Source organism: Enhydra lutris, unplaced genomic scaffold (assembly GCF_002288905.1).
Source record: "Enhydra lutris kenyoni isolate GAN:26980312 unplaced genomic scaffold, ASM228890v2 scaffoldscaffold2, whole genome shotgun sequence".
Lineage (NCBI taxonomy): Eukaryota > Metazoa > Chordata > Mammalia > Carnivora > Mustelidae > Enhydra > Enhydra lutris.
In genome coordinates, this window is record NW_019154086.1 from 61,098,204 (window position 1) to 61,124,477 (window position 26,274).

Genomic DNA, 26,274 nt, shown 5'->3' on the forward strand with positions numbered 1-26,274 from the left:
TGGGTGGCTCAGTGGGTTAAGCCTCTGCTTTCAGCTCAGGTCATGATCTCAGGGTCCTGGGATCGAGCCCCACATCGGGCTCTGCTCAGCGGGGAGCCTGCTTCCCTTTCCATCTCTGTCTGAGTCTCTGCCTACTTGTGATCTCTCCTTTATTAAATAAATAAAATCTTTAAAAAATTAAAAATAAAAATAAATAAATAAAAAAGACTGCTGCCCAAACGCAGTTACCTTGCCATGTACTGTGCTCTTTACAAAGTGGTGAAGCAACAAAGAGAAAGCCATCATTAAATTTAAAAAAGAAGATTCTATAATTATATAGGAGGCTGGATTAATAATTTCTCTAGGGGCGCCTGGGTGGCTCAGTGGGTTAAAGCCTCTGCCTTCGGCTCAGGTCATGGTCCCAGGGTCCTGGGATTGAGCCACACATCGGGTTCTCTGCTCGGCGGGGAGCCTGCTTTTTCCTCTCTCTCTCTCTGCCTGACTCTCTGCCTACTTGTGATCTCTGTCTGTCAAATAAATAAATAAAATCTTTAAAGAAAATAATAATAATAATTTCTCTAATTCCTTCTAATTTGCAGTTCTTTAATTTTATTATGAAATGTCTTCTTGTTTTTATCATGCATGCATTGTCTCGTTTCAAGAAATTGAAAGATCAGTAAGTTTCACTTTGGTTTTCTATAAATTTTCTATAAATTGACTCACTCTCACTTTGGTTTTCTATAAATTGACAGTATGCACAGGTCCAAATAAACAGTTCAGGGACTTTGGGTTACGTTATTCATTTTGCCACACAGTAAATGAGGTATTCCGGGTAATAGGAAGATATGAAGAAGGACTGATATATTTGGCAGGGTATGTCTATCTGCCAGCTAGAAAATACCAATTAACAGTGGCTTAAACAATAGAAATAAAGACATTTAATCATTTCAAATCAAAGAAGTTTGTACGTGGCTGAGACCACATTATCTAAGAGATCAAAGTTGCCATCAAATACAATAAGATCAATAGTAGTTAGGTAGTAAGTCATACTGACATCATACACCGTATTAGACATACTGAAAGGGACTTATTCGCATGCATGTGAATGGGGGTAGGAGTAAGGAGAAGCGAGGGGAAGAGAGAGAGAATCTTAAGCAGGTTCCATGCCCAGCACGGAGCCCAACATGGAGCTCGATCTCACAACCCTGAGATTGTGACCTAAGCCAAAATCAAGAGTTGGACACTTACCCAACTGAGTCACCAAGGCAACCTTAAATATTTTTTTAAAATAAGGAATGTATGAATACCAATTTAATGTAAATCTGGACAAATGCTTTTTTTTTTAAAGATTTTTATTTATTTATTTGGCAGCAGAGATCATAAGTAGGCAGAGAGGCAGGCAGAGAGAGAGGAAGGGAAGCAGGCTCCCCGCTGAGCAGAGAGCCTGATGCAGGGCTCCATCCCAGGACACTGAGATCATGACCTGAGCTGAAAGCAGAGGCTTTAACCCACTGAGCCACCCAGATGCCCCATGGTCAAATGCTTTTTAAAGTTTATTTCCCCCTGGGATTTAGGGAGATCTCTTCACATGAAGGAAGCAAGAGAGCTTGAACAAAATTATATCACTGTCCACTGAAGAAGATGCTCAGGAAAGGGAAAGTCATTTGCTCATCAAGAATTCCTTCAACTCTTACAGAGCCAACCTGAATGAAGACTTCCTTAGGCAGCTAGAGACGAGTTTTATGGATACAGTAAATAAATTTTTATTGCTAAGTAAGCCAAATTGTAAGCAGGAATGTTTAATGATACTCTAGATACCCTGGGAGTGAACTTTCGCCATCCTTCATACATTGCTGACAAGTCAACTACAGCACTTCACACTGACTGAGAAGCTATTAAAACAATTACCAGGTCATTAACAAGGGCTTTTAAGACCAGTTTTGAAACCATACTAGTGAGAAAATTTGCTTTGATAGGCATATTAGCCCAGAGGTGGCCTAGACTTGGACAATTTCCAACTTTAAGGCCCTGTCCTCTGGCTTCTCTTCTCTTGAGTCTTCTGATTTCTGGAGACATTCCCAAAGGCAGGTAGATGATGATTTTAAATTTCATTAAAATGCCAACCATTTATGCCTGAACAAATGGAAGACTACTCCTTGAATGGCTGGGGTTCTAAGTATCCAGATTCAGATAGGGTTTCCTATAACTAACTTTGTCCTGCCTCTTTCTCTCACAGCTCATGGCCTTTTGTTACATCCAACACCAAGTTCACTATCTTCATAGGGCCTATTTTTGTCCTAAAGCTTCCACAGAAACAGCTCATCCTCCCTGCTCTTCCCGATGTCACCAGGTGCCTCTAAATTACCCTCTTTTGCCTGGTGGCAATATTTCTCCCCCTTCTCTGCTAACTAGGTACAGAGAAGAACGTGTATGCATCCTGGTCATATTAATTTAGAGAGATTATAAGTTTCTGACATGTCTAACCAAAGAAATATATGTTTGTATTTTAAAGAGAAGCCTGACACAAATGGATTAAATGCTGTTTAACTTGTTAGCTCTGAGGACAATAGCACTGTTTTATTGTATTGAGGGAGAAATTAAAGAACACAAGGACACAGAGGCCAGTTACGAAACTCTTAATTCTCTCTTAATTCTTGATTAAATTAAAAGTTAAGCAATAGCCATTATTAGCAGATGTCCTTTTATCTACCTCCCCTTTCCCCCTAAGGTGGGATTCTTTATATAGAGGCCTCGACATCTAGAGATAGAGGGATGACGATGCATGCCAAAGAGATGAGCTGTAATGTAGCTGAGCTCTAACAGCTCAACCAGGTGGCCATGCTAAGTGGGTATTCTGACCCTTTAATACTTTCCACAGGGCATTCTGTGACCACTGTATTGCTCACCCGGGACACTGAGGAGGAGGGCCTTCTTACTCATTTATGGAAACATTAAATACTTGACCAGGGTGATTTCTAAACAAAGAAATGTTTAAAGTGGAGAACAGATATTGCACGTTCTCTCTTCTGGCAGGCACCTAGCCTATCTCAGAAAGAAGACAGAAATTTTGTAGAACTTCACTTAATAAGCAATAGTCAAAGTCTATTACTAATATGGAGACTCGGGCTTCTTCGGGGTTTTCTTCATGCACGATTGCAGAACAGGTAACAAGTATACTTTTGATTAAGAAAGTCTCCCTCTTTTTTTCACATCAGTTTGACTGCCAGCACATCTCCTCCCACAGAAAGTAACTGAGTAGAATCAGACTTGATATTCTGCTCATAGAGTCTGGCTGCAATCAATTGCAACTCTCATGAGAAGTAATGCTGCTATCAGTTTTGTTTCATTCATTTCTCAGACTAGCGAAGAGATCTACTTCAGTACTTTGAAAAACAGAGGTTGTTTAAGGTCTTCGTACTGTTCAAAGAAAATTAGTAATCATAGCAAAGTATGGCTGAACTCTTAGTAATTATTTACAATAATAAGCAAGGACAAATCTATCATTTTCAAATGCAAATGCTGCAGTTTGAAAATCCAGTATTTTTTTCTAGACATAAACACATGACATCATAAGTCCTTCTAGTACATATACTTTGTTATTGTTAGGTCCCCCAATAATGGGTCTGTGATTAAAGGAGTGAGACTGATACAAAGCGAAGGTCAAGCAAAGCTTTATTTCGCACCAAGCATGGAGAATCAAACCGAACGCTCGGGGCCGCATCTCTTACAGAGAGGGTGACCTCTTTCTGCTTCACAGACTAGCTTTTAAGGGCAAAGGCCATGTGGTTGGGCCTGGCCACGCACAGGTGGCCAACGAAATTGTAACACACAGAGAAAGCTGCACAGTCATGTTAGATCACACATAAGTGACCAATTGAATTACAATTTACCCTAGCAGATATTTGAACTAGACTATCACCTTGGTCAGAATTGGTACCCAAAAGGCACCCAAAGGGCGGGGCCCATACTCCTTGGTAACTAGGGAGACAGTATGTGCCCCCCACTGATCGGATGTCTCCACCTGGCCTGACCTACCCTTGTATTTGGCTTTGTTACCTGGGACTGGTTTCCAGGATTTGTTTTTAGGTAAGTCCCCTAGGGGAAGGGGAGCAGGGACAGTTTAAGGGTTAAACAACAAAGTTGTCATTTAACTGGATGGAAGCACTCTGGCTAAATAGGTCCTTATAGTTATCTTTCAAATATCTCTTCAAATCACATAATTATTTAATGCATTTTTTTCTCAGTGACAAAATAGGCTGTATTAATTAACTGTTGCTGTGTAAAAAATTACCTCATGATTTAATGCCTTAAAACTAGACATTAGAAAGAATAAACATTTCTTCTCAGTTTCTGTGGGTCAGGAATCTGAGAACCACTTAGATGGGTGATTCTGTCTTTTTTTTTTTCTTTTTTTAAGATTTTATTTATTTATCTGTCAGAGAGAGAGAGGGAGAGAGAGCGAGCACAGGCAGTCAGAATGGCAAGCAGAGGCAGAGGGAGAAGCAGGCTCCCTGACAAGCAACGAGCCTGATGTGGGACTTGATCCCAGGACGCTGGGATCATGACCTAAGCCGAAGGCAGCTGTTTAACCAACTGAGCCACCCAGGCGTCCCGGGTGATTCTGTCTTGAGGGAAGTCTCTCTTGCAGGGTTGCAGTCAGGATGTTACATGGGGCTACATTTATCTGAAGGCTTAACTAGACAAGAAAGATCTAAATCCAAGATGGCTGACTCACATAGCTGGTGAGTTGGTGCTGGTCGTTTACAGGAAGGCAGTTCTTCACCGTGTGGATCTCTCCATTGGGCACCTTGGGTATCCTCTTCATAAAGCTGTTGCATTTACCCAGAACAAATGACCCAAGAGAGTATGGTAGGAATGAGAGTAGGCTTGATGACCTAAGCTTGGAAATGACACACTTTTGCTCTGCCGTACTCTGCTGGTCACATAGACAAATTTTGACACAGGTGGGAAGGACTACACTCAGGCATGAAAGGCAGGGAGGCAAAGGTCCTTGGGAATCATCCTGGAAACTGGCTGCCAGATAGCCATAAGCTGGAACAATAGCTAGCACAGAGAAGACACCCAATAACTATTATCCGACTGATTTTTTTCTTTTTTAATAAAGTAGGAAAATGAAAAGCAGAAAGTGGAATGTCCAAAAGAACTGACAATGCTTGAATTAACACCAGGTGCTCTGCTCTATTGTCTACCGTGTTCTGTAAATAAATAAGAAAATGTAACTCTAAATTATTCACATAAGACATTATTTTTACTTTTGCTTTGTAATAAATATTTTTAAAATGAACAGTTGGGGAAAGAGTAATAATTTTAAAAAGTCTCTTAAGATATTCAAATATTATAACTTTGTAGTTTCCTCATCTGGAAGTGTTTGTTTTGTAGTTTCCTCAACTGAAAGTGTTTGACAAAACTAAAGCAGGGAACTGCTGAAATTAAAGTAATTTTTAAATGGCTATCAAAAAATTTTCTGAGAAGTGAAAAGTTCTCAAGACACAAAGAGCCAACTTTGTTCTTTTGAAAATTAAACATAATTACTTCACTTGGAAGATTATTTCACAATTCAGTAGATTCATTTCTAGGGAAATTGTCTTGGTGTCAAGCCTAGTTTAGTTTTTTTTCTTCTTTATACCAGACTTACAGTAGCTCTCCTTTATTTCGTGAGGCACCCTGCAAGGAATGGGAATGCTTTGCAAATTAAACACTATTTGAATAAATTCAACAAGGAAATGAAGGCCTTTATACTAGGAATTATATTTAGCCTCTGTTATTCTCCTTTGTGTCAATGGTGATGATCAATTTCAACATGGATATTCATATTACTATAAATTTGGTGCTAAGAAATCTCTAATATTGCAAGTGTTCTGTGAGAGTGTTTATGTATGATTAGTAGCATTGTATGTTCTATTTCATATTACACTTTTTTTCCCCCTGTCCTTTGTGTTTCATCAGCATTCTTAAATAGTCATTTTGTAACTATATACACTCTACTCTGCTTTTTTGGTTCTTTTGTTCTCTCCTAATAAATCATTCTCTCCAGCCTCTACAGGACTTTTTTTTTTTTTTTTTTTAAATCTGAACTCATCCAGATTTGTTTGTTTCTTTTAATTTTGTTTGTTTGCTTGTTTTCTTTTAAATAATGAGGTGGGCAGTCTTGATTGTACTTTCAGAGCTTCGTTGACAGGAAACTTGTATATTTCTGGCTTGACTGATGATATAGATACAAATGTAGAGAGAGAAATAGAGAGAGAGAGAGAGAGAGATCCAGAGAAGAAACAGTATATAATATAATAGGAAAAGCAGAGGACTATAAAATAGGAATGCCAGTTCTAGGCCTTGCTGTTACACCTGCCTATCGAAGGTAACTGAGGAAATCATCTAACTACTCTGGTCTGCCCTGTCTTCATTTACTCACTCATTCATTCAAAAGGCACCTATGTTCTTGGGAATAGAGTCATGTGCAAGACAGGCTAGGTTTTCCCTTTCTTGGAACTGAACTGCCGTATTATAAACATGTAACAAATGTAAATTATGAACATGTAAACAAAGAATTGGCAAATTGTAAAAAAGTAAGCAAAGAGTTTAGAATCTTCAGATTTGATGAACTTAATGAATAAACATGGTTATCTGTTAGAAAATGACAGGGGGTGACTTGCTAAGAAATACTAGATTCTCCAAAGAGATCATATAGATTTCTTTGAGATTTCCACGTGGTTTTACTTTTCAACTTCCTAGTGTTGAGGCCATTTTTTCCCCCTCGACATACTATTTCATACTTTTCCAACTTAAGAGAATACTTTGTTAATTTTGACGTGTTGAGGGGAAGTATATGTTTAAGAAAGAGCTATTAGAAGTTTGAGATCTGGTTCTGATTCCACGTTGGTAAGACGTGGTAAGAACTTGGGTGAAAATTTGGACAGGCTATTTTAATCATTTGGCCCCAGTTTCTTTCTGTATAGAATGTAAACATTGAACTATATCAGCCAGTTGTGAAAAGATTTTAATTCTAGTCAAAGGAAATCTCTCATGGAATCCCAATGTTTTGTCAGTTATCATTTATTTTATAAATGACAGAAACTAACTTAAGAAAAAGGCATTTATTATAAGAATATCAGGAGGTGACCAGAGTGTTAGAATTATGACTGATTTTAATAGGGACTAGACATAAATAACATAAATACTGTTCTCTCAGTAATCTGCAACAGAATAATGTTTATACATTATCATTTGAGAAAGACTCTTTCATAATACATTACCTGAGGAAATAATGTTTATAAAAGTCCAACAGTCTGTTTTCTTCTTTCCCTTTTCCCTTTTTGAATAAGGACAAGGTAGTTCTATTATGGACCAAAGGGCAATGCTCCCATGTCCTCTTCTCAAAACCATGCCCTAACCAAACTTATCAAATAGCTCTGGTTGTTCTCCCCCACTACCTTGCCCCAATTAACTTAATATTATATGCCAAAATTCCAATGAGCTAGCACCGAGTGAAAACCTAATTACTTGGTGTGGTATATTTGTAAAAAGAATCTGCGGGGTGGAAGATGATGAAGTCCTTACTCTTGAAGAGACCTCATGAAGACGTTAGCACAGTAGGCCAAATAAAACAAAGTGATACCAGCGTTTCACTATTCCGACTAGGAAATTTCCTAAAGTACGCCTAGAAATATAATAAATGTATCCTTCTTGAGGGTTAAATATTTTTTCAAACTACCTCTAAGTTTTTAGTCACTCTCCACTGAAATAATATTTGCTTATCATTAGGGAGTCCAGAAGGAGCTGTTCAGAATGCAATTTTCTCCCTGGGGCCATTCTGTTCCATGTTTATTGTTGTATCTTATCATGTCCTCCAAAAAATAAAAATAGAAACTGCTTACTGGCAGTCATGACAGATGTATTCACCATTCCTTGCCAGTAATCATGAAATTCTTTGCACATGAGAGTTCTTCAAAGTAATATCTTTTTTGGCTATGGGGTTCAAATCTTTTTTAAAACATCTATCCATTTTTTATTCTCACAGGATTACTTTAAGGCCAACCGATAGCAATTCTTAGCATATTGATTTTATGTATAAATAAGCTGACAAAGGTTGATTGATTTGCCCACAGCCACACAGCATGGTTGGGACTGAGATTAGAAACCTAGTTTTCTGGGGTGCCTGGGTGGCTCAGTGGGTTAAAGCCTCTGCCTTCGGCTCAGGTCCTGATCCTGGAGTCCTGGGATCAAGCCCCGCATTGGGCGCTCTGCTCAGCAGGGAGCCTGCTTCCCCCTCTCTCTCTGCCTGCTTCTCTGTGATCTCCGTCTGTCAAATAAATAAATAAAATCTTTAAAAAAAAAAAAAAAAGAAAGAAAGAAACCTAGTTTTCTTAGCTTCCCAGTTTAAAGCCTTGTATACAAGAATGAAGATCTCACACATACACAGTTTACAAGTGGTATGTAGGTTGCAGAGCTATTTCCAACACTGGGCACAATTCTCGGAAAGCTCACCAATGTAACTGCTTTTTGTTTCTTGGTTAAGCCCCTCAGAGTAGAAATTCTCACAGGTACTTCCTCTCTGTAGTCTCCGACTTTGTTCTTCTCAAGAAACTAGTGCCATACTGAGGAAATCTAAAAGGAAAACATACACCTTTTACACACAGAGAATATTTTGAAATAAAAAGATTGCTGCCATTAACTCACAATGACTTCAATAATGACCTTTGTTGCAAAGGATCCAAACATGTATTGAATGTGATCTGGATAATAAAGCCTCAAGATTGTTCTGGGCCCCAGTTCAGACAGGATGCCTAACACTTTACCCCTAAACAGATCCAAAACCTGAGAGAGGCCACAGGATAAATTGACTTTCTTCAAGTCTCTCAGATGGGGATAAACTGCTTGCCTTTTTGGATTTCTCAGATTTACCCCTGTATTCTGGCCTTTAACATAAACCATAAGCCTAGAGATAAAACAACCTTGGACAGCTTCTGCAGGGAAGCAGAACAGGTAACATCTATTCTTTCTCCCTTTCGTCCATAACCAGGTACTTTAGGAACTGTTTCTGGTTAATATGATTACAATGTGTTGTGAAGATACCCAGTTCAGCATTACACCTTTGGACTTGGTAAAACTGGCTTAGTTTTAATATCCTCAAAATGAACTAATTGAACTAAATAAATACTTAGATCCACCTGACCTCTAAATTCTAAATTCTTCAATACTTCTAGAATAGCATCTATCATGACAGAAAATGAGGGGTAGAAAAGGCCTTGGAGATTATCCAGCCCAGAAGTTTTCACACTGTGATCCAAAGAAATCCTTCAGAGGTCAAAGGAAGTGTGGGGAGAAGTGAGAGATTTAGCGACTTAACAGCTCCATGTCCTAACCCATGGAATTCTCCAGATAAAACTCCCGATTTTAGTAGTTGTAGATGTACTTCCCCGCTTTAAAATACAGAGGCTTGAAACAAGTAATCTAATCTCACACCCTCCTTATGGATGAGAAAGTAACTAAGTCCTAGAAAATCTTAGTAGCTTGCCCCAAGTGACACAGAAACGGCCTTGTGCAGCATTGTGCCATTAATGGCAAACTAGGAACATTAGATCAAAACTGACAACTCGGTTGCCTTAGAATTGTATTAAAAGGGATTTTTAACCTCACTGGGTCAGCTGGCTACACTCATGAGCTACCGTTCCTTTCCAGGGGGTCCCTGCCTGCTGCTGGACAATCTTGAGAAGAAAAGGACGGCAAACAGATCTGTCCATTTAAGGGTGTGTCCTAGTTATTGAGAGAGATGAAGTGAAAAAGTCATTTTTCCAAATTCTAGGGATTGACTTCAAAAAAGTTTCTCAACTGTTCCTTTTGATTCATGGTGTAATTAACAAGTGATTAACATTTACTACCGAGTGATTCAGAGTTCATTTATTCCCTACTCCAAATGTTACTTTAAAGGAAAAATTAGGAAAACTTAAAACAAACAAACAAACAAGGAAAAAACTATACTAAATCCCTATAGCATACACTAAATTGGTATTCTTTTCCTTCCAGTTTAGGGGACTTTGTGAAGATTGTACCTGACTTTGAAAATGACAAATATTGTGCCCAAAACGTTTTATCACTTTATCCGTGTAAAAGCTCAAAAGAAAAAGCAGAACTCGAGGTTGGTATTTTGTTTATGAGAAAAGAAAAAAAAAAGATATATAACTGGTTTTGGTGACAGAAAACTATAATTTAACTTTTAAAGAGACTTAACTAACCATTATTTCTACTTAATTCAGAAAGGTTCTTAAATTTTGTTTTAAAATGTTCACATACATGCACACAAAACAGGCTTTGAAATCTTTTGATGCCTTGGACAGATGAAACTAATACCAATGGCTTTCATTGTTCTTTTTTCTTCTTTATAATCTTTTTTTCCCCATTTAAAAATTTTAACCAAGTAGTAGGACATCTGGAACACTTGTGTTTTTATTAGTGTTCTGACAGAAAACCAGAAAAAGTCTGGAAACTCATAAAATGTCTCTAGAAAACATATAAAATATGTCATTCTTTTAAAGGAAGATTTTTTTTTTTTTGCCATGCCAAAAACTGATTTTCTGTATGTTGAAGTAATCATAAAATCATTTGAATTCACAAATTTTCTCACAGAAAAATTTTTTTAACCTTTTTTTTTAAATGAATGTATGCTCACGATACCCAATGCGGCCAAGCAAGCTTTTGTTCTTGGGCTTCGCTTTGGCAAATTCTCTTGGCAGTGCTCTTGTCCCCTAGACAACCAGCTAATGAAAATATATATATTGAGGTTCATGTGACACAAAAGAGGCCAGCCGAGAAAATGAACTTCCCTTCTCATTTGTTCAGCAGATACTCCTCTGGGATGGAAGCATCTGGCCCAACTGATTAAAGCTGCTTCTACCTGCCTTGAGGCAGTTTATAATCCAATTTTGAATCTAAATCCAGGAATTTCACTGCTGTGGATAATCAGAGACGAGCTCAGTGTGAAGAATCAGCCTGCCTCTGCTTGAGAAAAGAGTTTGCTCTTGAGTTTTATAAAATCCCTCTGTTGCCTTCGGAGTCTCAATCAGGGCCCGATGTGGCCTGGGGACCGTGAACTAGTATGGAACTGGCTTTCTGCATTGCAGACCAGGCACTCTCCTGAGTTCACTGAACCAGCAGTTTAAAAAAAAAAAAAAATACATTGCTATAAATCCAAATGGATGTATTCCTTAGAAGTCTCACACGTATCAGACGGCTGCTCCTCTTATGTATGCCGTGTACGTAAAATGTTATGTTCCTTGGCTTGGTACTGGGCGCTGGGCTGAAAGTGGATAAACTTGCCTTAAACAAACTATGGGAAATGTCTTTAGGAGACTGGATGACCACCCAGTAGAAAATGTGCCTCTATTACGGTCAATCTGGCTGCAGCAGGCACTTCCTAAGAATTCCTGGCTATATCAGATGAGAAGGAAGGGGGAGGGGGAAAAAAAACTTTCCAAGAAGTTATGAGTAATTTTCTTAACATTTTAAGCCAATGAATATTTAAAGAAGAAAAAGTCTACACTGTGGCAGACTGACAAATGAGAAGGACAAAGACTTGACATTTCCTGGAAATCTTATCAATTAAGAAAAAAAAACGTAAAAAACAGAATTAAAACTTATCAATCTCTCACCTATATGAAAATTGCCACCATAATATAAAAGAAAATTTTAAGCAAGAAGCTTTAGTTTCGATGTTTGTTAAAAAGTATCCTTAAGAAGGGGGATTGCCCTACTATGTCTGAGTGTTAAAAATGACCTTTAAATTTTTTTTCAGGTAAAATTCTGCCTGACTCATCAAAGCATAGGAGACAAATGAAATACATTCCTCTTCCCTGAATTATAAATGCTTTTTTTCTAGTTCTTGTGTAACTATTTTTTGTTTGAATTAAAATCTCAGAAATGGCTTCAATTCCCCATTAAAGGAGAACACAAGTATCTCTGATTTTAGAAGAAAAAAATTACCCACTTAAAACAAAAAAAATTCTGTGCGGTTCTATCCCATGTTCTTTTACTAGTTCAGTCTTAATCCATCTCATTGTATACACTCATCAAATTCTCACCTTCTTCAAAACATATCCTGAAAACTGTTGACATTAAGGAAAAAGAAAAAATGAAATAAAGATACTCAAAATTCCTCTGGAAATCTTGTACCATCTTAGCAAAGATCCTTACTCCTTCTAAAAACAGTTCTCTGTCTGACTTCAGTTTTTATTGTTGTCATTATTCAAGGAATATAAAGGTTCTTTCTGGTCTTTCTCTACATGCTTCCATTAGAATGTTTTTTACAGTCAAATCAGTGAGTTGGAGTAGATGGTACGTGTTAGAATAGACACAGATTATTATAACTTCCTTTTCTGCCATGTGACTTACAAAGTTAGAAGAAATTAAAGCTGAAGACAGATAATAGTGAATTACTGGGTTAAAAGGTAAACAGATTATAAAAGAAACCCTGTCAGAGAAATGAAATATTATCAGAGCTTGTCAAATAGAATGAAATAATATCCTGTAACCTCTTTACCATTTTGATCAATCAACTATAATCCTTTGTGTGAATATCTTTGGCATTTTTTCACATGCATATTTTCAAAAGTTGTAATCATGCTTATTGTGTGTATATATGTACATATACATATATATATATATATACACATATATGTAAGTATGTATTTTAAATATCCATTTTTCATTTTTGCCATTAAATAAGTGTGCCACAATCTATTTAACCATTTGGGTTTTTTCCAAATTTTAATTTTATGCAATAAAATTCTGTAAATTTCATTATTACAATGATGCTTATAAGTAGGATTACTGAGCCAGTCAGTGTGACTATTTGGACATTTCTTTTTTTTTTTTAAAGATTTTATTTATTTATTTGACAGAGATCACAAGTAGGCAGAGAGACAGGCAGAGAAAGAGGGAGGAGGAAGCAGGCTCCCTGCGGAGCAGAGAGCCCGATGTGGGGCTCGATCCCAGGACCCTGGGATCGTGACCTGAGCCGAAGGCAGAGGCTTTAACCCACTGAGCCACCCAGGTGCCCTGGACATTTCTTAATACCTATTGCCAAACTACTTTCTAAAGATTGTGCCGGTTTCTTGATAATGATGTGACGACTACTAATGTAGTTGATTCTGAAAAAAATTTTTTTTCTACCTTAAAGACAATCAAACAAACAGTATGATAAACATGATTCCATTGCGTTGATAAACATGATTCCATTGCATTCTTTTTCACGCTCATGAGTAAATAAAAGACTTCTGTGCTTTGTAACTCCTAGCCTGTCATTTTTCAGGCATCTTGAGGTTAATATTACTCATTCGTGCATTCATTTATACATTTATTTATTAATTCAAGAGTCATCTATTGAGACCTTTTGCAGAAAGCCATGATACCAGATATAGTAATGAAAACATAGTATTGAAGATACAGCAAAAGATATAGAAAGATATAGAACTGGGGGTGTAGTGGTGAATAAGAAAGAACCAGATCAAACTCATAGTGCAGATTCTGGTAAAGGACACAGAGATTAAACAAATTATTACACAATTAATTATTTCAATATAATTATTATATAGCAATGAAGCATACAACTTAGATATACTGAAAAAGTAAACAAGTTAGCCTTAAATTTGTGTGAGTAGACTGCAGTTTTCCTGAGGAAGTTTTATTTAAAAAATTAACTCCAACTCTTTATCTCACAAAACAAACTGAGGGTTGCCGTAGGGAGGGGGGCAGGGAGGGGGTGGTTGGGTTATGGACATTGGGGAGGGTATGTGCTATGGTGAGTGCTGTGAAATGTGTAAACCTGGCGATTCACAGACCTGTACCCCTGGGGCTAATAATACATTATATGTTAATAAAAAATAAAAATTAACTCTAAAGAATGAGGAGGAATTCATCATGTCATGGGCAAATGGATAGAAGTAGTGAGTTAAATGTGAGTGTCTGTCCTCATGCAAGAACTTGGAGAGTCTAGCAACAAAAAATTGATCCCCAAGGGTGAAGACCTAGCAAGAAAGTCAGAGATTTTCAGGATATGAGGTCTTCAAGGTAAACGAGGGAAGAGACCGTGCAGGGCTTTGGGACTGTAATAAGGATTGTTAGTTTTAGACTAAGTCCAATAGAATTGTAATCTAAGAGCCAGGGGGAGGTAGAGAAGACTTTTAAGAGCAAAATGATAAGATTAGACTTGTCTTTTTAAAAAAGTTCTTAAATAACTATTTGGAGGATAGGTTGGAAGTAACAACAAGAAGAACGATAACAACAAAAATAGGTGAAGATCCATGATTTAAACAACTCTTGAAGGAAACCAGGATGACAGATGTAGGTAGCTTGGATGAGGGAGGCAACAGAAGATATAGAGAAAAAAATTACTAGATTCTAAATCTATATTGGAAGATTGTTAACAGGCTTTGGTGATTAAATGTGTACAGAGAAGAAGCGTGGGGAGTCACAAAGGGGGCACTTGGGTTTCTGGCATGAGCAAGCAGATGAATGCTGGGGTCATTTACAAAGATGGGAAATAAAGTGAAAATCCTAATATAATTAGACCATTTAATCGGAGTACGTATGTTAAGATGATAGTTGGATACCTATGTGAGAGGCTCAGAGAAAGGGCTCTGGGTTGAAGAGGTAAATCTGTAGTCATCAATGAAACCATAGCAGTGGCTGGTATTCATCTGGGGAGAAAATGTAGAGACAGATGAAAAAGATGGTAATACAGAGTCTTGAAGAATTCAAATATTTAGGTTTATTTTCTTTTCATTTTTTTTAGAGAGAGATGAGTATGTGTGTGCAAAAGTGGAGATGCAGAGGGAGAGTCTTAAGCCAACTCCATGCTCAGCACAGAGCCCGCCATGGGGCTTTATCCCAGGATCCTAAGATCATGACCTGAGCCTAAATCAAGAGTCAGACATGTAACCAACTGAGCTACTGGGGCGTCCCTCAAATATTTAGGTTTAGAAGGAAGATATTGAGAAGGAACCAAAGAGGTAGAAGAAAATCATGGAGAGTGATTTTCAGAATCAAAGAATTTTTTTTTTAAATGTCAAAATTGTGGCAAATGTTGGTAAGTGGATGAGTAAGACAAAAAATGGAAAATGGAAAGGCCAGGTGACCCTTGAAAAGCTATCCTGATGGAGTGAGCTAGCTGATTTGAGAGGGGTAGAGAGCATGAAAGAGGGGAGAGTAGAGATGGTAGATATGGCTAGCTCTTTGAATGATTATTTGAACTGATGTTTTTGATGTCCAAACCACAACGATCAAAAACTAAAAGAGTAACAGGAAATACATTTCAGGTTGTACTACCATTTTAGAGGATTTTCATATTTTCAAAGGACTCTCTTAAAATATGCATGTTCGTCCATGGCTTCAGGGCACTAACCCACTGCAAATAGTATTTTTAAATATCTTGCTTATCCTATTGCAAGCTCAAAGAAATGTAACACCAGTGAATCTTGACTGGGGGAGAAGGTAGAAAGCTTGGAGTATCAGGCAATGCCAAGAATTATTTATGATTTCTTCAGGGACAGCCTAATGTACCCTATTACAAAATAGGGCTTTGTATTCTCAGCCACTTAGGCATATTTATATATGCAATGTGTATTATATGTAATGCATTTGCCATTTCTAAATAGGTAAAATGAAACTACAAAGTCTAACTCACCCTGGGCCACTACTCAAGGGTTCAGTGTTCATAATAATCTTTCCGGCATTCCTAATATTTCTAAAAACACCATTTCCAGTGTGAATACCATTCATTTAACTAAGGATATAAAAATCTCAGGCTCAAACTGTGTTCAAGTATTCCATTATTTGACATATTAATTAGCTATTTAGATTTAATTCCAATGTAAAATTGAAGATGCACCTTTGATCCAAATAGAATATTCTGTTTTACTTCCTGGGCTCACCGAGGAAGCCAGACACTAGGCTATTTTTCCTCTGAGTGTCTTTTTTTTTTTTTTAATTTTTTTTTTTTAAGGAAGGATTGTAACTAGCAAGCCTGTGCTCTCACCTACAGAAATCCTTCTTAACCCAGCTCTCTCTTTCCTGGGCTCCTTCTCTTTGCCTGAACAAATTCCTGTCAGTAACTCATTTTCAAGCGTTTTCTGGCTCAACTGCTTCTGAGCAACCAATGTTTGTCTTTCAAGATACCCCAGCAGCCCTTCCATATTTATCTACTCCATCTGTTTTCTATTTCAGTTCCTCTAAGCTCCCTTTTACTTGTCAACCCTAATCACTCCCCTGCCACTGTCCCTCCCTAATCTTAGTTTATCTGGGCTTCCCAAGAGACAACTGCCATGTAAGTCATTTGGCAGGATTGTTCCCTTCTCTGTGAAATGGTCACAGCAGTATTTCTGAGCCTATTTTACAACGGATGATTTTTATTTTTTATGTGGAGTTAAAAAAAAAAAAGGTGAAAACACAATCCAAAATGTGTATCAAAATAAAGCTCTTTTCACCACAGCCAGCAACTTAATTTCCTAAGATCATATCCAATACAAACTACAGATATCTTACCTGTACTTTGGTTTTTTGCTTTCTAATTTAAGATTATGAGAGTAAAGAAATAATTTTATATTTCACCAATTTCTTCTTAAAGCAGATGAGAGATGCCAGGTATATTCAGAATTGAAATATAAATGTTAAGACATTATGTCACGGTTCAAACTATTTACCAGATGAGTAAAAATAACACATTTTTATGTGGTAAACCACTTAACTAGCAATGTATAATTCTACATTATTTGCTTTTTTTTTTTTTTTTTTAAAGAAGCCAAACATCTCTAGAACAAACATTTCACTGGGTCGATTAGATTTAGAGTGCCAACAAAGTTTTGTTTCTTTTCTTTAAAGCATATTTATTTTTAGACCTTTCAATCCACTATTGCAAACAGATGTGCCCTTTTTTTTTTCCTCCCATGGAAGAAAATAAATAACCAAGGTTGGAATTCCCTTTAAATACTTTTTAAGAAAGAAGAGAAAGAAAGAGGGAAAAACAATAGGCGTTTTATTTCAGAATTCCGCTCTGTGCCAAGCATCCAGTCTGTAGAACATTTTACCCTGTTGGTTTGGGGATGGGGAAAGACATCTGTGTGTGAGGCATCAATCTGTTCTTTTGAAACACAATTCCAGTTCACAGAGCTGTGATCTGTTGAGTGATAAACACAATTTTCTGAAGCTGCTGTTCTAAAGGCAGAAATATTGACAGTGTAAATCCTAACACCTTAAGACAAACTTTAATCTAAACAAAAACAATAATAATAGCTCATATTTATGGGGCCTCACATGCACCAGACTGTGAGCACACTGCTTCATGTACATTATCTCAGTTAACATTTACTTTGGGAGGTCGATGCCAGTATTAGCTGCATATTACAGATGAGAAAGTAAGGAAGCAAATGGTTCTATAGTTCGTACAAATCACTTGGCCAGTTAGGGTTACAACCACGTAGAGGATCCAGTTCTGCCTTTTTGTTTAGCATCTTTCTTCTAAAATGAGCTACCTCTTTCAACTAAAGTACACACTAGAATAAAAGGATGAACCTAGCGGGGAGTCAGATTGGATTGCTGCAATAAACTTTCTTTTAGGGTCAACTAGGGAATCAAACAGAGGAAGGGAAAGACTGGAATCCATCTATTGCACCTGCAGGGGTCCAGGCATTACCTTATATATTTACCTAGAAAAGCTTTTTTATGGAGCAGAAACAATGGTAAAACAGACATCTCCTTGGCATCCATTCAATACTCATTTATTATATATAAAGAGAGGTCTTCTTATCATCTCAGTTCAATGGCATGAAATGATCTGTAGTCCAACAATTCCTTTCTTCAGGCCTGGCTTAAGGCTATGAAAGGTTGTCTTTAATATTCAGGTAATAAGCATCATCTCACATTTAAATCAGGCATCTGTCTCTAAAAGCTCTGAGCTCTTACAGGCATTATATCATTTATCTTCTCAACAACTTTATGCAATGAGGAAATGAACTTCAACTTTCCAGGCCTCACTCAGTGCTAGTCAGTAGGTTTGCATGTTCACGTTCTTAATTTTCCCTGCTGCTTCCTAGAAACTAAAATGAAAATTCCAGGACTCTTGGCCACTAAGCTTGGTCCAAGCCTTGGGTAGGTCCCTCCCTGTCTTTGGCTGGAGTTCTATCTGGTATGCAATGACGATATCAGGCTAGGTAAGCTCCAAGTTGTAGCAATCTAGGATTCAGGGCTGCTGGGATATTTGTGATATTTATTGAAAGAATTATCTTCATGTCTTTGAAGAACTCTGGAGTTATATTTGCCTCTCAAAGTATTATAACTGCTATTTGTGTTTCTTTAGTAGCCAGACAATCACACAGCAAGGTCCTTTGAGGGCATTGGCAGGACTGATGCTTGGGTAGTAAAAACTGGAAAAGAGGAAAAGGAAACTGGAAGGAACTGGGAAAAGAAAAGAAGCGTTGTTAAGGAGAGAAGGAGGGGAAAGGGGAATAAGAAAGACCAGAGAGTGGGAGGAAGAGGGAGGGAGACAAACAGAAAATGGCAGGAGGGAGAGAGGAATGGAAAGGGAGAAATGGAGGATGTCAGGAGGTAGGAGGATGATAAAGATAATGCCCAATGCTCTTTGTGCTGTTCCTCTATCATTATCATTCTAATAATATCATTATTACATCAGAGAGAAGGTTGCATTGGCTAACCAGAAAGAGCATGGGTTTTATAGTTAGACTGGGCCTGGGTTCAAATTCTGCCTCTTCCACTGTGGAGCATTATTATGTCGCTAGGGAAGTTACTTAATTTCCCTCAAACTTAGTTTATTTTTTTTTAAGATTTTATTTATTTATTTGACAGACAGAGATCACAAGTAGGCAGAGAGACAGGCAGAGAGTGAGGGGGAAGCAGTCTCCCCGCCGAGCAGAGAGCCTGATGTGGGTCTCAATCCCAGGACCCTGGGATCACGACCCGAGCCAAAGGCAGAGGCTTTAACCCACTGAGCCACCCAGGGCCCTTAAACTTAGTTTAATTTTTAATGGTAAAACAAGAATAACATCTCCCCTCCAAAATTTCCCTACTTTTAATGTAGATTTCCTAGCCACAGAGTAAATACATGATATTGTTATTATTTATAAGTGATATGTGGCAATCACTCTTCATCTGCCAGCATCAATATTAACTGTACCTTATAAGAAACACATAAAATAAGCTTTTTATGTCTTTGCATGCCACTGGTCTCTTTATCCTTATCTGTCTTTCATATGTTAGCCATTAGTTTCTGCTACAACATGCATGAGTGCTAATGGCCATGGACCTTACATTTTGGAGTCATTTCTCCATTTCCACTGGCATCACTCCTTACCAGCAGATGAAGGACTATATGCAGACAGCACAAGGACATTGTAGGGCTTCTGTGGGCTTTGTCCTCTCTATTAAGACTTAATGTGTCTCTTCACACACACATGAAATATCAGATGCTTTTATTAGGCCATGATCTTAAGATAATTTGAAAATTCTGTGGCTTATGTATCTACTAACTTCCTCATCTGTGCACAAGTGATTCCCACTTTAATTAACCCCCATGACTGCTCTGTATGTTCTGAAAGAAGAAGATACGAATAAGAAAAACAAGCATTTCCCACCTAGATCTCTAGAGAGGCAGTGGGACTTACTGGAAGATAAATTGTACGGTACAGCTGCCTTCTTAAATGAAGAGTATAAATGAGTGCTAAGAGAAGTGATATACAGGCATCCTGTTCAGAATTAATATGCACAATTTCTTCACATACTGAACTGCTACACTTGAAAATTTTCTTTTTCCTGGACTTCCTTATTATTCATTCAACTGGCAAAAATTATTGAGCTAAGTGAGAGACTAATCATGTCAGTGGGGAAAAGTAAAGGTTATGGCAATACATGACCTTTGTCCTCAAGAAACTTGTGGTCTATTTAAAAGCCTTCAAGTGATTTAATTCTTTCATCTATTGTCTCACAGTTGACACAATTTAGTTTATAACTATTAGGGCAGTTCCAAGATTCCTTACAAGCCGAGCCATTCAGTTCATATTACTAAAGTAGATGACAGGAATAGTCTGGAATAACACTGTCCAATGGTAATAGAATAGAATAGAAAAAAAAATTACATATGGTATTTTTAAATGTTCTATTATCCATAAAAAAGGTTAAAAAATAAAATTAAGTTGAATAGTTTTTTATTTAATCCAACGTATCTAAAATACTATCTCAATGATGTAGTCAATAGGGGATGGAAAAGTATTTCCAGTGTGTATTTTATACTTACAGCATATCACAATTCAGAGTCACCACATTTCAAGTACTCAGTAGCTGTATGTGAAGAGTGGCTAGTGTACTGAAAGCACAATTCAAACACTTCCTCCGGGTTGCCAGGTAGTTTATTCCTTTCATTTATTTATCTATATTCCGTTGTTCTCCTTCTGCACTTATCCTATGCTCACATCTCTATTATTTTATGAGACAGAGAAGTATGTGTCCAAATGGCCTGATGCCAGAGACAACAATGTAGGGCTCAGTTTTCTAGAATTCAGATTCAGAGTTTTAACTTATAAGCCACCATGCTTTGAAATGTCTTGCTAACTGTATTTAGAAAAGTTTAACAATCAGGGTAAAAAAGCCATCATGGCAACATAAAATTACAGTCCTGAACAGGAAATGTCAATGGCTGCTGTAAACCACGGAAAGAACACCCAGAATTTAGCAAAGCAGAGGATATAATTGTCATCCCCGTGGCAGCATTTAGCTGGGTAATATCCCTCTCATTACCTTTCAAGACCACCAACAGTGGCACTCTCACATTTATATATTGTTTTGACCAGAACATGAAATGTGAAACGGTGTCTTCTGTTAAAATATACTACCATGATTGACAAGGAGTTCAGCCACCCATATAACTTTTAATTCTGCTTCTTTGGCTGGTCACGTTCTTCGTTGGAATTCCTTATTAGCCCCACTCAGTGTCAATCACTAAGGTGGGCGTCATAGCTAAGAATGGTAGAAATGTAGCAGCTGAGGACTGATAATATTACCTTTTGTCAAGAACTATGAAAGGTCTGAAATTTTAATCTCTCAAGCTGTTAAATTAGCTTGCCATAGTTTCATAGATACCATCAGACAACATGAGACCCCTGGGGCAGAGACAGAGAGATTTATTATACTTATTACATGTTCTCATCAGTTCCCCTCACCCCCCAAGTTCCATGGGGTGATGCCCACGTGGATGCTATACACTCAGGGACTACACATCTGAGGAATCTCAAGGAAATCCCAGTTTTTCGAAAGATCTGTCAGTAAATCTGCTCAATCTTTACTCTGGAAGGATATGTTACCCTTATTCTGAACAGCAAACAAATCTTTCCTTTGCTCTGGAGGAAGAAGATAGTTTATCTTCCAAGACTATTGCCATGCAAACCCCCTTAAAAAATAGTTAGGGGGGGCGCCTGGGTGGCTCAGTGGATTAAGCCTCTGCCTTCGGCTCAGGTCATGGTCCCGGGGTCCTGGGATCGAGCCCCACGTCGGGCTCTCTGCTCAGCAGGGAGCCTGCTTCCCTTCCTCTCTCTCTGCCTGCCTCTCTGGCTACTTGTGATCTCTCTCTGTCAAATAAATAAATTAAAAAATCTTTTAAAAAAATAGTTAGGAACAGGGATGCCTGGGTGGCTCAGTTCATTAAGTTTCTGCCTTTGGCTCAGGTCATGATCTAAGGTCTTGGGATTGAGCCCCACATTGGGCTCCCTTCTCAGTGGGGAGCCTGCTTCTCCCTCTGCCTACCTCTCTCTGATAAATACCTAAATGAATAAATAAAATAAAATAAATAATGATACCTAAATAAATAAATAAGTAGAAACAAAGAATATCAATGTCTTTGCTCAGAAAATGCTCAGAAACAAAAGACCTGTGGAGAAAGTCTTGTCATACGCTTATGTTAAAACCCTTCACTGCCCCTTTATTATTTACTAAATGAACTCCTCTTTTTCATACTTACTAATCAATATTTATTTATTGCTTTTTATGTGTTAGTAGAATTGAATGATTCTCAGGTATTTGCAAAAACTGTGATGTAATAGAAATAAATGATTCAAAAAGTACTCAATGTAAACATTAAAGAGATGAATTCTAGTCAATCCTACAATTAAGAACTCTGAGAAAAATGGGTTTTGTTATGAGATCTCGCTTATGATTGTCTCTGAAAATCATAATATCTAGATCTTTTGAGAGTTCAAGTTTTATTATCATAATATTTCTTTACTATGTGCCCTGATTTGGGATTCTGAAAAATTATGATTATTAGAAAAATATCTTTCTACTTTTCTTTCATATTCCTCTCTTTTTCTCCTCACAGTGAATGATAACAGAAACATTGATCTAAAGTTGCTTTTCCTATCAAATATATTTCATAAAACATATTTAGGTTCTATGAATTCATACTAAAACCTTCACATGTATGTAGATATTTAAACATAGAAGCAGCTCTTTTATAGACTAGTAGTACTCTTATAATTCTGTATAGAGAGGCACCTGGGTGGCTCAGTCAGTTAAGCATCTGCCTTCAGGTCAGGATCCAGCCCACATTTGGCTCCCTGCTCAGTGGGGCTCCTGCTTCTCTGTCTCCCACTGCCCCTGCTTATGCACACTCATTCTCTCTGTCTCTCTGTCAAATAAATAAATAAAAATCTGTTAAAAAAAATTTACTCTGTATAGAATCTACAACTTTTTTAAATTTTTTATTGAATTTTTTTATTGAATTACATTTTCAAATTTTTTTTAAATTTCTTTTCAGCGTAACAGTATTCATTGTTTTTGCATCACACCCAGTGCTCCATGCAATATGTGCCCTCCCTAATACCCACCACCCTGTTCAACTTTTGAAACAGCTGTGCAGAAGAACTATGTAGTCTAGGATAGCACAGGAAGTTGGAAACCACAACCAATTTAAGCTTTCAGGAGAGTAGAGGTGAGCAGGAGGTCATTCTCTAAAATGGACTCAGAAAGGAATCCTGGAACTATTGCCCAACAAGGACCAGCTTTGGAAGACAAGAAATCTTTTGCTACAACTCTGTGATTTATAGAGACCTCAGAGGGGCTCAGGTTTGGCTCACTTTTCAGTTGACCATAAAGAAGACTTGGGAGTAGATTGTTACAGGGAAGTGTCTACCCACTGGATGAATCACAGTCCATTTTCTGCAGCACCCTGGTGTTTTTGAATGACTTAGTCATTGAAATCTTGACTTTTATGGGAATCTGTTCCCAAAGTTCACATAGACAGCACAACTATGGTATACTGATAATTTTCTGCTCTAATCCAGAATAATTAATCAGCATTTTAAGAGTCATTATTAGTGACCACATGGTATGTATAAAAGAATATTGGATGAAAATCAGTTGTATAGTTTTGAGTCTTAGTTTTGCCACTGGTTAGGTTGGACAAGTCACTGAAGCTATCTGATTTCCTCACCTATAGAATGCCATGAGGGGGAAGGGAATAATGATTCAGTCCTCTGAAGTACTTTCTAGTCTTGTCTTTGTATATTCTATCTAATTTAAGATCTGGCTTTGTAAATTGTGTACTGGGAAGAATATACCTAGACGCCTTTCAGCTTCTGCTGCTGTTGCTACTTTACAAAATAAGCTATTGTCCCATTCAGAAAATGCCATGTGCAGAACTAAAGAAACATATCTGACCATTTGTCAGCATCAGTATCTCCTCAGTAGCACTTGGATCCCACAACAATTTTTTCTTTTTTTGGGTGACTCAGACTCTTAGGGTCATCCTCTTGGGTGACAAGTCATGTGGTAATATAAAGCATGAGGCAGATATTGTCAGTTTAACCAGAAGGTAAAGGAAAAATACAATCATCTTCCAGTCCACTCATTTTGAATCTTCTCACAGCATCAAAGAGAAGCTCAGAGATAGATTTCTTCCAATTTCCCCCCTGACAGTGTGGGATACCTCAGTCAGATGAATAATACATGCACTGGCAAGCAATACAATTTTAAAAGAATCTGGCATTTACAAAGCAGCTTTACTGGCAGAAAGAGTAAAGGCTTTGAATATTCTGTCATTTTGAAAAGAGGTTCTGTGTCACCCTATCAGGTCACACAAACCATCTGATCAACTGCCACTTGATGGAAGCATTTATTAAAGTCAGAATAGGGAAATATCAGTTTGAGAGATGAAAAAGGCTGGAAGATTTATTTTTAAGCCTCTGGGAATAGAAAGGAGTGAGAAAATTTCTGTTTCTAGAGGGAAATACAATATGAAATTTGGTTTTGATTGAATAGGGGAAACATAAATCCTAAAACAGTGAAGATTTATTTTTTTAAAGTCTTAAGGTTTCTGCTTCCAGGAAAAAATGGAGTGTATGTACTTTTTTTATCCCTCCAACTAAGTACCACTAAAAACTCTGGGCATTACATTTAAAACAAATATAAGAGATTCTAAAAAATATAGGAAAAAAAAAAAGCTGACCAGCTGACTTTGGGATTCAAAGAACAACATAGTAGTGAGTTCCTCAGGTCTTCTTTTTTGCACATAAATTACAGACTTGAAGCTGAAGAAGCTGGCAACCCTGGCCACCAATGATGCAAACAAGCAAACAAGCCCAAGAGTCTACTCTTTTTAGCCAAAAGACCAGGAATATGGCAAAGTAAAAAAAAATGGAAAACTCTTTGACAGTAAGTGCTCTACTCTAGCCAAAGAACTGAAAAAACTGTGGCCCAATCCATACCTATGCCAGCAAAGGTTGACTAGGGAATCTAGACTCCATTCTCTCCTAGCTTTAATGAGGTATCCCCAGACTCCCAGTAGGGTCATGTCAGAGAAGATCAAGTAGGGACCTGGGACTTTCATGACCTTCACCAATGGTGGTGAGGCCAGTGTCAGGAGAGACCACAGAGTGAACTTAACCTTCCTCCAGAGCCAGAAATAAAGAGATGCTCCTCCCATTCCTTAAGGAGGTGGATTCAAAGGAAGTCTAGTGGAGAGTCAGGACTTTCACAATAACCCAGCAATAATGAAGCCATTCACATTGTGGTGTTAGTAAAAAGTACATGGAGGGGTGGACCTGCCATACCATCTAGCACTACTGAGGTTCCTCCCTATCTTGGGTAGCAATGGAGACTGAGTAGGGAATGTGGACCATTACCTCTACCTGGCCGTAAAGAAGCAGACACTGGATCCGCATCAGAGAAATCTAGTGAAAACAGAAGGCTAAAATAAGATCTAAAGTCTTATAAAATTAGTAATCTCTACAGCATTATAAATTATAAGACTTGAGTCTTATCATTTAATGATTTCAATCAAATTTCCACATTTCAGACAAAAATCATTCCTATCAAGGACAGAAAGTTCTCAGACTGAACAAAAAAAGATCATCAGTATATGCCAGCACAAGAATAACAAAGATGTTATAATTAAGTGATAATTATTTTACATCAGCCACAATAAAAATGCTTTAACAGGAAATTATGAAAATATTTGAAACAAATAAAAAATAGAAATATCAACAGAGAAATAGAGAGTCTCAATAAAGACATAGATTAAATAAAGAAGAATAAAGTAAAAATTTTAGAACTAAGAAAAACAAACAAAATATTCAGTAGAAGGGCTCAATATCAAGATGAAGGGGCAATGGAAAGAATCAGTGAAACAGAATAGAGAACAGTATAAATTACTCAATCTGAACAGAGAGAAATTAGACTTGGGAATAAACAAACAACTTGAGCCTCAGTAATCTGTGGAACCATAATAAATGACCTAACATTAATTTTGAAGAAAGAGGAGGGAAAAAAGTGGGGATGAAAAGGTGCTCAGAGAAATATAATGTCTGAAACATATTCAATTTAACGAGAGACATAAAACTACAGATTCAAAATCTGAGCAATCAAATAGAATGATTTGAAAGATATCCACACCAAGATGTATCCTATTAACCTTCTCAAAACTAAAGACAAAGTGAGAACTGCAAAAGTAGCCAGAGAGAAACAATGCTTTATCTAAAAAGGAAAACCAATTCCAATGTCATCCAATTTCTCATCAAATACCATAAAGGGCGGAAGAAAGCATCACAAGAAATATATTTCCATAATCCTGTATCAGGTGAAAATTCAGATAAACTAGATTTTAAGCTAAAGACTATAGTCAGGGATACAGAAGGACACAACATCATTCTTTTTTTTTTTTAATTTTTTTTTTAATTTATTTGACAGACAGAGATCACAAGTAGGCAGAGAGGCAGGCAGAGAGAGAAGGAG